Raw genomic sequence first — 12,225 nt, forward strand, 5'->3', positions numbered from 1 at the left:
TGAGGGAAAACAATAAATATAGCAAAAGTTTCATACACAAAGGTGCACTGACCTTGCATCACGTGCGGGTGCATGGACTGAACGAATGCAAACATTGCCGTTGACACGGGAAAAGAACAATGGTGTTCCCTCATAGCAGCCTGCAAACCAAAAGAATGAGAAGCACCTGTTGCTAAAAAGAAGTGGCACATCCAAACATCTAGTCATTATTTTCATCATTTAGAAAAAATGAAAAGGAAGATGTGGTTTGCCACATGTGGCACAGTTTACAGCTGGTGCCACTGCAAGCACTGCAATAGAAGGGCATATACCTGCAACAATCACAATGCTATTGTTAAACGGTGAAGAGAGTGAAAACACACAAAGAAAAATGCATGACTTTTCCTGCTGTTTTCAGCACTATTACTGGCTGTACTGTGTGCATCTAGACATGGCATGTTGCTTGATAACTGTAGCAGCCACAAAAAACTTGCCATAAAAAGAAACAGAAGTCTGTTTATATTCAGGTCAGCTCTTGCACTTCAATACAAATTTTATTACACTGATAAGCCAGCCCAAGCTGTTGGAACTGAATATTTCGCGTACCTCATTGGTGCTGTCGTCTCACCTGATCCTAGAAGCTTGTCTTTCTTGAACTCAATAACATCCAGGTCATCCACATCGCTGTCAGCTGAAAATAAAAAAATAAAAACATAAATAAACCTTCCTGCCCACTCAAGCAAAAGCACACTATTGACTGCAGACCACGCAGGCAATGTTAACTAACTGTACAGCGGAAGACATTTAATTTCAATACTCCCGTCGAACCTTAGCATTATTGTTTCATACTTTTCTAAGGTTGGAGCTCATCAGAAAACAAGGAACAGAGACAGAAGTGGATGGCAGTATATGTAGGACAAACTGGTCATTGCATTAATGACCTCCTTCGTGAACATAAACACAACGTAGAGAACAAGAATGAACAAGACGAACTGCTTGTACTACATTATAACACATGCAAACATTCTACACCACTCTTTGAAAAGTGTTCTTTAATCAGCATAGGCAAGGATAGGCACACACAAGAAATCATTAAATTCCGTCAGTTGACATTTAGTGCTCATGTAGTTATGTTCTTCCTCCTCTTCACAAAAAAAGAGCTTATTTCAAGAGGTTACCATATATTACCATATATAGACCTTTTCACGAGCCCCGGAAAAAACGTATTTTTTTTTGGGACTCTGCGAAAAGCGTTGGGGAGCTTCCTCCAACTCTTCCTGTGCTACGACCACAGTCCAGTGTCCAATATGGCAGCGCTCCTTGACCTGTTTATGAAAAGGTCTATCGTAAAGCGAGACCAACTAGCCAGCCTCAACAAGCTAATAGCCCAGTGATGTAGCGTCATGTCGTGCTTTACTGCACAGTAGAACCTCCATGATATGATCTCGGTTGATATAAATTTTGGAATGATACTTCCATAATACGACTGCGGTTGATATAAATTTTGGAATGCTGCAAATTTGTAAAATTCCCTTGCTGGAATGTGTTGTGAACAATGGCCAAAATTTTGAATATCCGAACACTCCCCCGTGCTACAACAGCAGATATGAACGTGCAAGCAGCGACTGCATCCGTGAACACTCAGTGCTGTCCGCACATCACCAATGCCACTATTGCTAGACATGCAGTATGCAGAGTGAGCAGTGGGTGGCAGCGTGCAGACCACACATCGCCAACGCACTACGAGTTAACGATCACCAATATTGCGAGTGAGCGGTGGAGCGCGGCCCATCAGATGTAAATAAGCTTGCGCGAATGCATCTCTTGTGCTTCTGCAGACGGGTTTTCTACGTTTTAGATGATATGAGTATTTTCCATAACCCTTATCAGATTCGTATTACTGATCTGTTACCATTTTCTTTTTTGTAGCGATAGCTACTTTACTCTAGCATTTCGAGCCTTCAGCGTGGCGGTGTTGTGGCCACCGTGGCGGCACCGCCATGTGGTCACGTGGTTGGTCACATGGTGCATGGTCGGTCACGTGGTGCGGCAGCTGCCGGCGGCAGGGACGAAGATGAAGAAGGAAAACCCAACGAAACGGAGCGGCGAAAGACTGACTTTGCAATTCGACTGAGCGAGTTCCACTCGGCCAGCTGTGGCTATCGTGTCACTCCAGATGTAACCAGAGCTAAACCATATCCAATTTTTTTTTTGTCAGAACAAATGCACCACTCAATGTACCAGAGTCACTTTCTTTGCTACTTTTCTGGCACTTGCCGTCTGCCCCGTCCTGGCAGTTCTTTTGCCGTTTGCTTGATCTAAAAATCTGCTAGGTAAGACTTCTGTTAATCACAAGCTTGCTCGTGAAGTTTGAAGAAAAGCCACCAGTAACTTGTTTTCAGTGCACGCGCACGATCTTGTTGCCCCAAAGAATGCCGAGGAATTCAACATGGCCTAGTGAATGGGCACATTTCTTATTGCTGACAGAAGCCTGTCAGACGGAAAAATGCATCAACTGCATACTCACACATCACACAGTAGACTTTGGTGCCACTGTACACAAAGCTGGAGGGGCACATTGCTGATGGAAGGACAAACTTGTAGCTCAGCAGTGCTTCTTCATCTTTCTCCTGTCAGACAGAAAAAAAGTGCAATTCATTTTAACCTTTTACTTGTGGTTCAGTATCCAGTTATTTTAAGGGAAGAAAAAATTCACAAAACTGCTGCCACAAAAAGTCCACTGCAATATGGAGAGGTACAGAAAGTTGTTGAGATACGAACGAAATGATGGCAAAATTACCACCGGCATGTGCGCTAAGTGACAGTGGAAGTATAGCATTGCCACAACCAAATTGTTGCGATATTGTTTTTCAAGGGCTGCACCGCTTGCTCATATATGTTGTAGCAGAAGGGTTGGAGTGTTGGAAAAAAAAAAAATTGCATTTTCATTTACACTGTACACTTACTTTTCCAAATGACTGTTCCATTCCTTAATAGTGCAAAAAAGAAAAATTTCTGCAGACATTGGTTCAGGCACGATAATCCGGAATAGTGATCAGTACACCTAGAAACTAGCAAGGCCTATGTGAGCATGCTTCTTTATTAATTCCCATTTTATTATTCAAAATTAAAAATAGCAGCTTTAGCTGCAATTTCCTAATATCAACAATGGAACTGTGTTAAACAAGAAAAGAAAGAAAGACCACACACTAAAACACAAAAATGAATTTCTCGGATGAATAATACGACTGGCAAACGAGAGCAAAGTAGCAAATAGAAAACAGCAAACATGACCCAAAAGCAGCAACCCAACATCTACCCATTAGGGGTGCCGAATCCCTATGCAACTGACCATATACTGCTCCCAGAAACGAAGCACTGTGAAGTCCATGAAGCTGGCTGGACTGTTGGCTGGTGAGCCCAAGCTACGAACATCCACAGTGCCTAGAGAGAAAACAGCAATAAAATGTTGGTGTGTACACAATGGTGCTGCCATCAGCCAACACACAGATAGACTTGTTACCCTATTCTAATAAAAATAGAAAAAAATCCAAAGAAAAAAGTTGCATCTCAAGATGTGTTACACACATCAAAGCCATTGTATGTTCATCCCCGTCTCTTAGCACAATTTGCAGACTGCTGTCAGGCTGAAGGTGTCAAGCTCATATTGCTACTCATACATACATACACCCTAATGTGAACACAAACAAAACTAATAATTCCCACAGTGCCCTTCCAGCCAAACTGTGAAGTTTAAATCACCGAAAATATTTCTGTAAAGATATTGGGACGAACAAATCATCAAGTCATATTGTGTAGTTTAAAAACTTGCTGCAGCTGTGACATTTCAACATATATGCCAATATAGCAGGTACTAGTAGTGCACACAGACAAGGACAGACAGGGAAGTGACGAACACAGCCCCGAAATCACAGACACTTGCTAGGCAGACAGCTGTGAATATGTCCTTCAGCTTCAAAATCTCAGTAAAAGCTCATAAGAGAAGAATATGTTTCATGAGGAGTTTTGAAAGTAGTACAGTCAAAACAATCGGCAAAAATCTCACCAATGGCATAGTAGAGCCGTTGAGAAACCTGGGGATTCAGAGCAGCCATCAAGATTGCAACACCATTCCTGTGCAGGAAAGAGTGAAAAATATGCAGCAAAATTTGCAAAACCGGTCATTTGTGCAACGAAAACAAGACAAGAGCAAGCTTCAATGGTTGGGGCGTACAAATATTGGAAATTTAAAATGGATAGCTACAGTTATATGGAGTTTAATGGCGCAAAACCAACTAAGGCTATGATGCACCAAACACAGGGTTAGGGAAACTTGGAATAGATTGCGACTATTCACTATTAGATTTGCTTCGCACTGTACTTCACACTCTACTAGCACTATTCTACTCCTCTAAACAATCAGAAGTTGCATATTTATTTTTCATCTAAACTTGCTGCATTACATCGCGACATAGTATCGACTGCCAGCACGTGAGCAAGACTAAAAGCCAGCGCGTGGTAAGCTAGGCCTTGATAAAATCAATGTGCTGAGGGCCATTGAGAGCCGCCTTGGCACTGTCGCTGCAGGCTTGCAAATCAGAAAATGAAGTGCCCCACCACATGGCATGTCAGTGTGTCGCGCCACGATGTAGTCTACAGCTGGCTGTGAACATGTCATTTTAAATCACTATGATAAGAGACACGGCACGCACGCAGAAGCGGCCCGGCTTGTGGAGGAAGAGGTGTAAATGCAGAAAGAGTGCTCTGCTGTGGCTGTTTTGCGGTGATCACTCTCAATTTTTGCCAGCGAGAATCTAGAAACTGCACATCTCAGGACACAGAGGGGAAGAAAAAAGCATTCAACAAAAACGTCTGGCTCAAAGCCAGCCAACCACAGCACATAAGGTGCGGGCCGAGCACTGGGACATCTAAACGCGTGGTTTCGTTCATGCGTTCAGGCACATCAAGGGGCTTGCAGTCCAGTGAAACTGATAAACAAGGGCTAAGTGGGCTCTGTGTTGTTATGAACACAACCTTTCGGGCAGCATTCCACAACCGGCGCTCAGGTTGCTGCTGCTGTGTCTGTTTCGCAAGGCATATTGTCGCGCTGCCAGCAGTACCTTAATTATGCATTGCCCCTCCGATAATCAACCCCTGAGATCCCTCCTCCAGTAAGGAGGTATTTGGTCATCTTATAAGGCTTCAAGACAGCACTCAGTAAGCTCCTTTGTCACGTGAGCAGTAGGTCAAACTGCATGACATCACATTTATTTTTCCTCTGATGCAATTGTTATCCAAAGAAACGTAAATAATGCATGTCTAAAAAAATAATGTTTGTTACTAGTATTACTACTATACGATTCCCCCTCCCTTAATGCCTGGTGGGCTTAAAAGGTTTAGTAAATTATGCTTTATCTATTTATTTATTTGGAATATAATTGTATCTTTTCATTGCTGTGTTTTGTGGAAAAGCATTTCTCTTCAGTTGGAACTACCAGTACTGCCATTCGAAATTTGAAAATATTTTATTCTGTTCACATCCAATTTTTATTATTCGTATTTGCTCCGCAGCCAAAAATTTGATTCTTGCACACCTCTAGTCGACAGAAATGAGGACGAAACTTACGTTGACAACTGCATGTCAATGCACCATGCCTTCAGGTGCATAGGGAAAGTGTTGCTGCGATTCTCTGCAGAGGAAGACAAGAGAGAAAAATTAGGATGCCAAAGTCACCTTAAAGGGGCTGCGAAAGACCGCTTGAACGGATGATGCCGGTTACGCTTCAGATGAATTCTTTATGTCACACAGATGCTGACTCAAAAAGAATTACAAGAATCAATGCATGGGAACGGAAGTTATTCAATGAAGAAATTTCAAAATATAACCAAACAAAATGCTGCCCTCAACTCGATTTTTGCGCAGCTTCCCATTCCCATTTCACCCTCCCAATGACGACACAAAGGGCGACCAATCAAAACAGCCTATCTTAGAACGTGGCGGGAGTTTGCACTCCATGGTTGCCTATTCTCTGTAACTCGTTCATGCCAAGGCTGGCAGCGCCGTTTGCATGGTTATAACAACCATGTGAATGCCTGCAGCTGACACAGCGATGCTTCACCATCGCGTCGACAGCGCAGAAGAGAACACTGATCAGTGACGTTCCCTTACTTATGGATCCGAACTTGAGCGCGAGATACTGCGACGGTGTGACAGCCTGCGCAAGATATCAGACACATTTAGCATAGCGCGTACCGCTACTGCTTACCGCCAACCATCGCCCGTCGCTCTATAGTCGCTCCGAGCGCGCTGGTTGGCCACGGCGAGCAAGGAGCGCGCGCTGTTGATGGGAACGTGGTGCCATCTGGCGCCACCGCCCGGTGATTCTCCACAAACTGACGACGCACATTGCCTGCTAAATGTGAAACGAACGCATCCTTCCATGGGACCGAAACGAACGTTTATAGAGTGCAATGGCTCGATCGGATCGATTCCGCAAAGCCGCTCTCAGATACATAGAGAGTAGCCATAAGTGTTTCGTGCTAGGTCGTAGGATGTTTACAGAGAGGTGCAAAGTCCTTCGATGCAAAAAGTAGCCAGTGCCTCTGGTGGCGTGTTTTTGTTTTACTTGATTTACAGTGCTTTTATCTAGGGTAAACAAGCTGGTTTTGTTAATGTAATATAAAACACAAAAACCTTACAAAACGTATCTCTAGTTATTAACCCAATTCGCAGTATACTTACTCTTTCTCCAATCATCAAGCTAGCGCAAAGTGATGTCATATCCGCTGCTAAAAACTGCCACTGTATGGTGACACCGTCAGCGCCACGAATTAGCTTTTGCGAGCTAATTAAAATATTAAAAACTGCAGTATACGAGGTGTGACCGATGCTAATAGCATCACTATAACTCATTCTATGCAACCAACAGGCAAAACAATGCACTGAAAATGTGTTTCGGGGCCCCTTCAAGGGGTGAGCCTGGTCTTGAAAACAAAATTTTATTAATGTAGTCATAGTTATGAAATCTTCAGGAAGCATGCATTTTTGCACGCTGATTGTAAATATGTCATTTAATTTCATGTAAAACAATTTCTTGAGCTCTTATATAAATTTTTTTGCAAGTATTTTACGAAGAGCTTTGAAGAAAATTTGCTGTGGGAAACTTGCTGAAATGTATGCCATTGGGTTCTCTTGATACCAAGGAATTCAATAAGGGTAAAATTATCATCCTGGCTATCACAGAACTTGATTTATGGGGAAGTGAAGCTGCCACTTCAGAAACAGGAATACACACTTTTCCTCACATTTCTGAAGCAACAACTTCAAAACTCTATAACTTAAGTTCTATGATAGACAGGAAGACAATTTTACCCTTATTGCATTCCTTGGTATCAAGAGAACCAAATGGCATACATACCAGCAAGTTTCCCACAACAAATTTTTTTCAAAGCTCTTCACAAAATACATGCATAAAAATTACATAAGTGCTCAAGGAATTGTTTTATGTGAAATTAAATGACATATTTAGAATCGGCACACAAAAATACATGTTCCCTGAAGATTTCTTAACTGTGAATTCATTAATATATTTTTTTTTTTTTTCAAGACCAGGCTCCCCCCTTAAGAGTGAAATGTAACAGCAGTAGAAGCAACGCTGCTGCTAGATGTTTCTGTGTCTGTGTAAGTTCTTAAACCACATACACAATGTGGTCACTGTATCTTTATTGGCACACACATAATCCTGCACTCAGTGAGTCTTACTCTACCAAGAACCTGTTCCAACCTGTTTGTCTCGCCCTTTCCCAGGTGTGCACTGCCCATTGTTTTTCAGTTTTTAATTTTTGCGCCGTGGTCCTGTGATCTTGTGACATACATTATCACCCTCTCAACCAATCGCCGACTTTTGTGACCAATGCAGAATGCGAAATCTGCCATACTGGGCAGGTGGCAACTGAATTTAATTTAATCGAATCAATTTAATTTACACCTGCCATAGTAGGCAAGTTGTGATGACGTCACGTCACGTTACCAAGGTCACAAGGTCACGTGACCTTGATACCAGGCCAATCAGAATAGCTTCAAAATGAAACATAAGTGCAATAGAGTACATGCACACAAGAGCACATGGAAAAAAAAGCAAGGGCCCGCTTAGCACTACAATTTGTTGCTGAAAGAATTTACTGATAATGTCTGCAATTCTGCAATGCATGCTAATTATTTTACCACAATCAGGGATTCCCTCACTAGTCCGGCCACCCATCCCTGTCTGCTATCACCTGCCCATCACTCGATAAGATCATGAATGGACAAGATGATGCATAACTTGACAATGCCCGACGCGGACTGCCAACTCAGTGGACTTGCCCACTGCTGATAGAAAATGCTGCGACTTCACTGCGTGACACTGGCAGAGGTGCACACGGGAAAGAGTTTTAAGCGCGCCTGCGTTATCGCTCGCGCCCATGCCGTGCCTCTGCTTGTGGTGCGGGCAAACGCAGATACTCTTTTTACTGTATCAAAAGTATATCCCATGCTTCCATAAAAGAACACTGTTGCAGGCGTTGTCATTCCCAGCTTTCATGGACATTAACAACGAGTGTCATTCAGCTGCACCAGTAGTGAGCAACGTGTAACTCAAGGGGGTATTTTAAACTTACAATACTAGTTTAGTTTATGGGGGTTTAACATTCCAAAGCGACTCAGGTTATGAGAGACACCCCAGTGAAGGGCTCCAGAAATTTCAACCACCTCGGGGTCTTTAACGTGCACTGACATCGCACAGTACACGGGCCTCTAGAATTTTGCCTCTATCGAAATTCGACCGCCAAGGCTGGAATCGAACCCGTGTCTTTCGGGTCAGTAGCCGAGCGCCATAACCACTGAGCCACCGTGGCGGCTAAACTTATAATACTGAGAAAGCCAGACGGTCCCAAGAGATTCTGTCCAAACACATCACTCCAAAATCTGCCTTATATAATGCTTCCTGCACTATTTATGAGTCATAGAAAATCAATGGGATGTACCGAACATTTGAAATTCGTGCGGTGATTTTGAGTGCTCAGCGTCATGCAGCATGCGGTGGCAGCCATGTAACCTAGATGTGTTTATCCAGATTTTCTGGGCTTGTGACCAGAGTGAAGGAGTGCTAGAGGGAGAGGAGATAGATAATTATTAGCCTCTCTTTTGTATCGGGGTGGTGACAAGTTTCACCTAGCAATTAATTCCCAGCGTGGTCAAAATGTTCACATAAATTGCCAATTTTCTTCCCAAGCGTGCAGCAATAGAACCTCTAACAGGAGCGAGAGAAACTAGAGCTCGCAGCATACCGCCGCCGCCGTTGGAGTGAGCAGAGTGCAAGAGGGAAAGGAAGAAGAGGAGGTACGCAGCAGCTGCGTTCCTAAATCAGAAAGGCACATTTTAAAAGGGGAATATTGAAAGCGAATTTGACAACAAAATTAAAAGCACACTGCTAGCACAGAAGTGTCACATGACACTAAATGATCACCTGTCAATTTTTTGCTTTGTTTTTGGCCCTCATGCGAAAAAGAAAGAAGCAAAGATGGCCATCATGTCGCTCACTTCTCCTCTGTTCTCTGCAACGTTCCTCTCATGCAAAAACGAGGAGGAGGAGGAGGAGGAGGCGGAAAAACTTTAGTAAACAAAAAAGAGTTGCTTGTGGTGGGGACCTTATTCCAGTGCCCCACTGGCTTTAGCTGCCCTGCGAACCTGTCGGATGAGGGCCCGTTGGTCCTCCAGGTTATTGCTGGTCAGCGGTACCTTCCACCACTCAAAAGATGTGCTTTGTGTCTGTAGATTGTTCGGTTTGGCCCCACATCTCCACAAAATGTGATCAAGTGTGGGGTGGGCCTGGCACCATGGACATCTGTCGGCATATAATGTCGGGTGTATGGAGGCTTGGGAAGGTATTCTCTGTATCTGCCACCATGAGAAGGTGTCTGTAGTGTCTAATTCCCTGTAAGGTGGGAGGGAGGTGTCTGCGCTAAAGACACTGAAACTCAAGATGTTCGTTAGACGTGGAGGGTAGAGGGGTAAAAGCGGGCATGGTGGGTGGCCGCGCTCAGTTGATGATGCCTCCAGCTAGAGCATGTGGCCTCTCATTTCCCTCCAGTCCCTCATGGCATGGGGTCTAGGTGATTTGGTGGCGGTTGGTGAGGAGAGTAGTGCACATGGATTGGTCTCTCAAAGCGTCTTCTCATTTTGCGACGTCTCCAAGCATGTCACAAAAACAAAACAATGCTGTGAGAGACTGTGTAGTGGTGCAGGTTGGCTCCCTGAATTTTTTTTCTTGTCCCCTTTGGCCTAGGAAAGTTTCCCGATTCTATACAGGCAATAACTGTTCGATTACAGCAGTCACCGTGAAAACAGCACAGAGCACATGCTGCCTCCCAGAGACTGCTTCTCCGGCAGACGCAGAAAGCTGTCGCAAGACATACAGGACATTTTGTGCATGCTAAACTACCGCGAGTCACAATCGCGGGAGTCAAAAAGTTTCCGAAATTCTAGGGAAGTGTGTTGCCGCTTGCAGCAAATGGTAAAATGGGGGAGACAAAGACCTAAGAGTCTTTCACGTGATCAGATTGAAATGAACTTGCGTACAATTCCACTGTTCCAGCTTCACATTTCCCAGCTCGTACATTTTATTTTTTCCCGAACTCTTCTCACAAGTGCCACTACCGACAAACAGTGGTTCAGGTCCCTCAGCCTGCTGCAAATGCACTTTTTATTCGCCTATCTAATGACCACTGGACAAATCAACAAACCTTAAAACATTCTTGTATTGCCCCCTGCTATGTATGCGCCCTGCGCTCAACTTTTTGTCTGCCCATCTACAGGACATTGGACTTCTTCACTAACTTGCCTCCTCTTCGATGTGTATTCACCCCAATTCAATGACTGCATAATTGTTTATATAAGTTTCCTTTATTTAACTTTAAAAGAAATTTTTCTGCACCCTTCTCTTACAACCTTCCCTCCCCAACACAAAGTACCATGTCAGAGCTTTTCACAAGACAGCTAAAATCTCTGTTCTTCACTGCACACCCTCTCTCTCTCCCTCCAGAGTCCACCCCTTTCTTGGTCGACAAATGTCCACCTCTGAAAAATTTCTGGGGAGGTCCCTGCACAATGATGCAGTGCCAAGTGTGTACTGTACTCAGAAACGCAATTCATCCTCTCAATTTTCAAAATCTAAAAACCAGAAACACTGAACCCCAAGTATGGACACCAGATAGCATTATTAGAAGAAAAAAAAGAAAAGCAAAGCCTTGATGGCGCCAATAGACTCAGCACACAGTTTCGGTTACGAGGTCAATAGTATTTACACAAGATCAGCCTCAACAAAACTACATGACTTTTGATAAAGCAACCAACACTGGATTTCATTTCATTCTCACAGTGACACATTAGTCAGTTTGTGCATCATGCTGAGAAGTGCTGAATGCTTAGTTACACACTCAGACTGTCTCGTGGAACTGTTCCTTCATGGACCGGTCCAGGTCACATTCGCCACATAGCTGAAAAAGATGACACAGATTCATCACTGTGCAAGGAATTAAAAAAATGCACCAAGACCCACTATAGAACAATTTTTCAACTGATGATGCATGTTGAATTGATTACTGAGCCCTGTTATCTGCATGCAAACAGTGGAATCTCCTTACTTCAACCTTACTTGACTCAAACATCTCGTTAATTCAAACGATGTGCTGTCAGCATCAAAAATATTACAGAAGCTCCCCTTAATTCTAAATAGTATGTACAATTTGAAAAATTTTGAGCATCTTTTAAGCTCAAACTGTCTAGAGTTGACTGTACTAAAGCCTGACCATAACGGATGAAAATGTCATAGTTTATAGCTTTTGGGCAATAAAGCACGCAATTTTTTAATACAGTGGGTGCTCACTGATTCGAACTCTCTTGATTGGAGCAGCCAGTTAATTTCAGTTTATCGTTAAGCAGATTTTGAATTAACAAGAACCATTTCAGTGCATGTCATGATGACAGGACCGAATCATAATTTTTTAAAAATTTTCGGCCCCCTTCAAGTTTCAACTGTTGAGAGCCGACCAGATATGAAACATACATAAAAAGGAAGTTTCAAAAGACATGAAGCAACATTTAATGCATTAGTACAGTTTATTTCATGCAAACCACAAAACAATCAAGCCTTTACACAATCTATGCATGAGGCAGTTATTAGAAAACAAAATTAAATACCAATAAAT

The 12,225-nt window shown here is 43.1% G+C and overlaps 1 pseudogene across 1 annotated transcript in view; it reads right to left on the reverse strand.

Annotated features, from left to right (window-relative positions):
• Positions 1-12,225, reverse strand: part of LOC144119939 (nuclear pore complex protein Nup133-like) — a 117,097-nt pseudogene that overhangs the window by 91,154 nt on the left and 13,718 nt on the right. The window contains exons 8-14 of the transcript XR_013312415.1: positions 11,455-11,514; positions 5,606-5,667; positions 4,046-4,113; positions 3,332-3,423; positions 2,507-2,609; positions 608-670; positions 53-140 (exon numbers count right to left, since the gene is read on the reverse strand). The product of XR_013312415.1 is annotated as a nuclear pore complex protein Nup133-like (transcript). The remainder of the gene's footprint in view (positions 1-52; positions 141-607; positions 671-2,506; positions 2,610-3,331; positions 3,424-4,045; positions 4,114-5,605; positions 5,668-11,454; positions 11,515-12,225) is intronic.

The sequence above is a fragment of the Amblyomma americanum genome, chromosome 1, assembly GCF_052857255.1.
Source record: "Amblyomma americanum isolate KBUSLIRL-KWMA chromosome 1, ASM5285725v1, whole genome shotgun sequence".
Classification (NCBI taxonomy): Eukaryota; Metazoa; Arthropoda; class Arachnida; order Ixodida; family Ixodidae; genus Amblyomma; species Amblyomma americanum.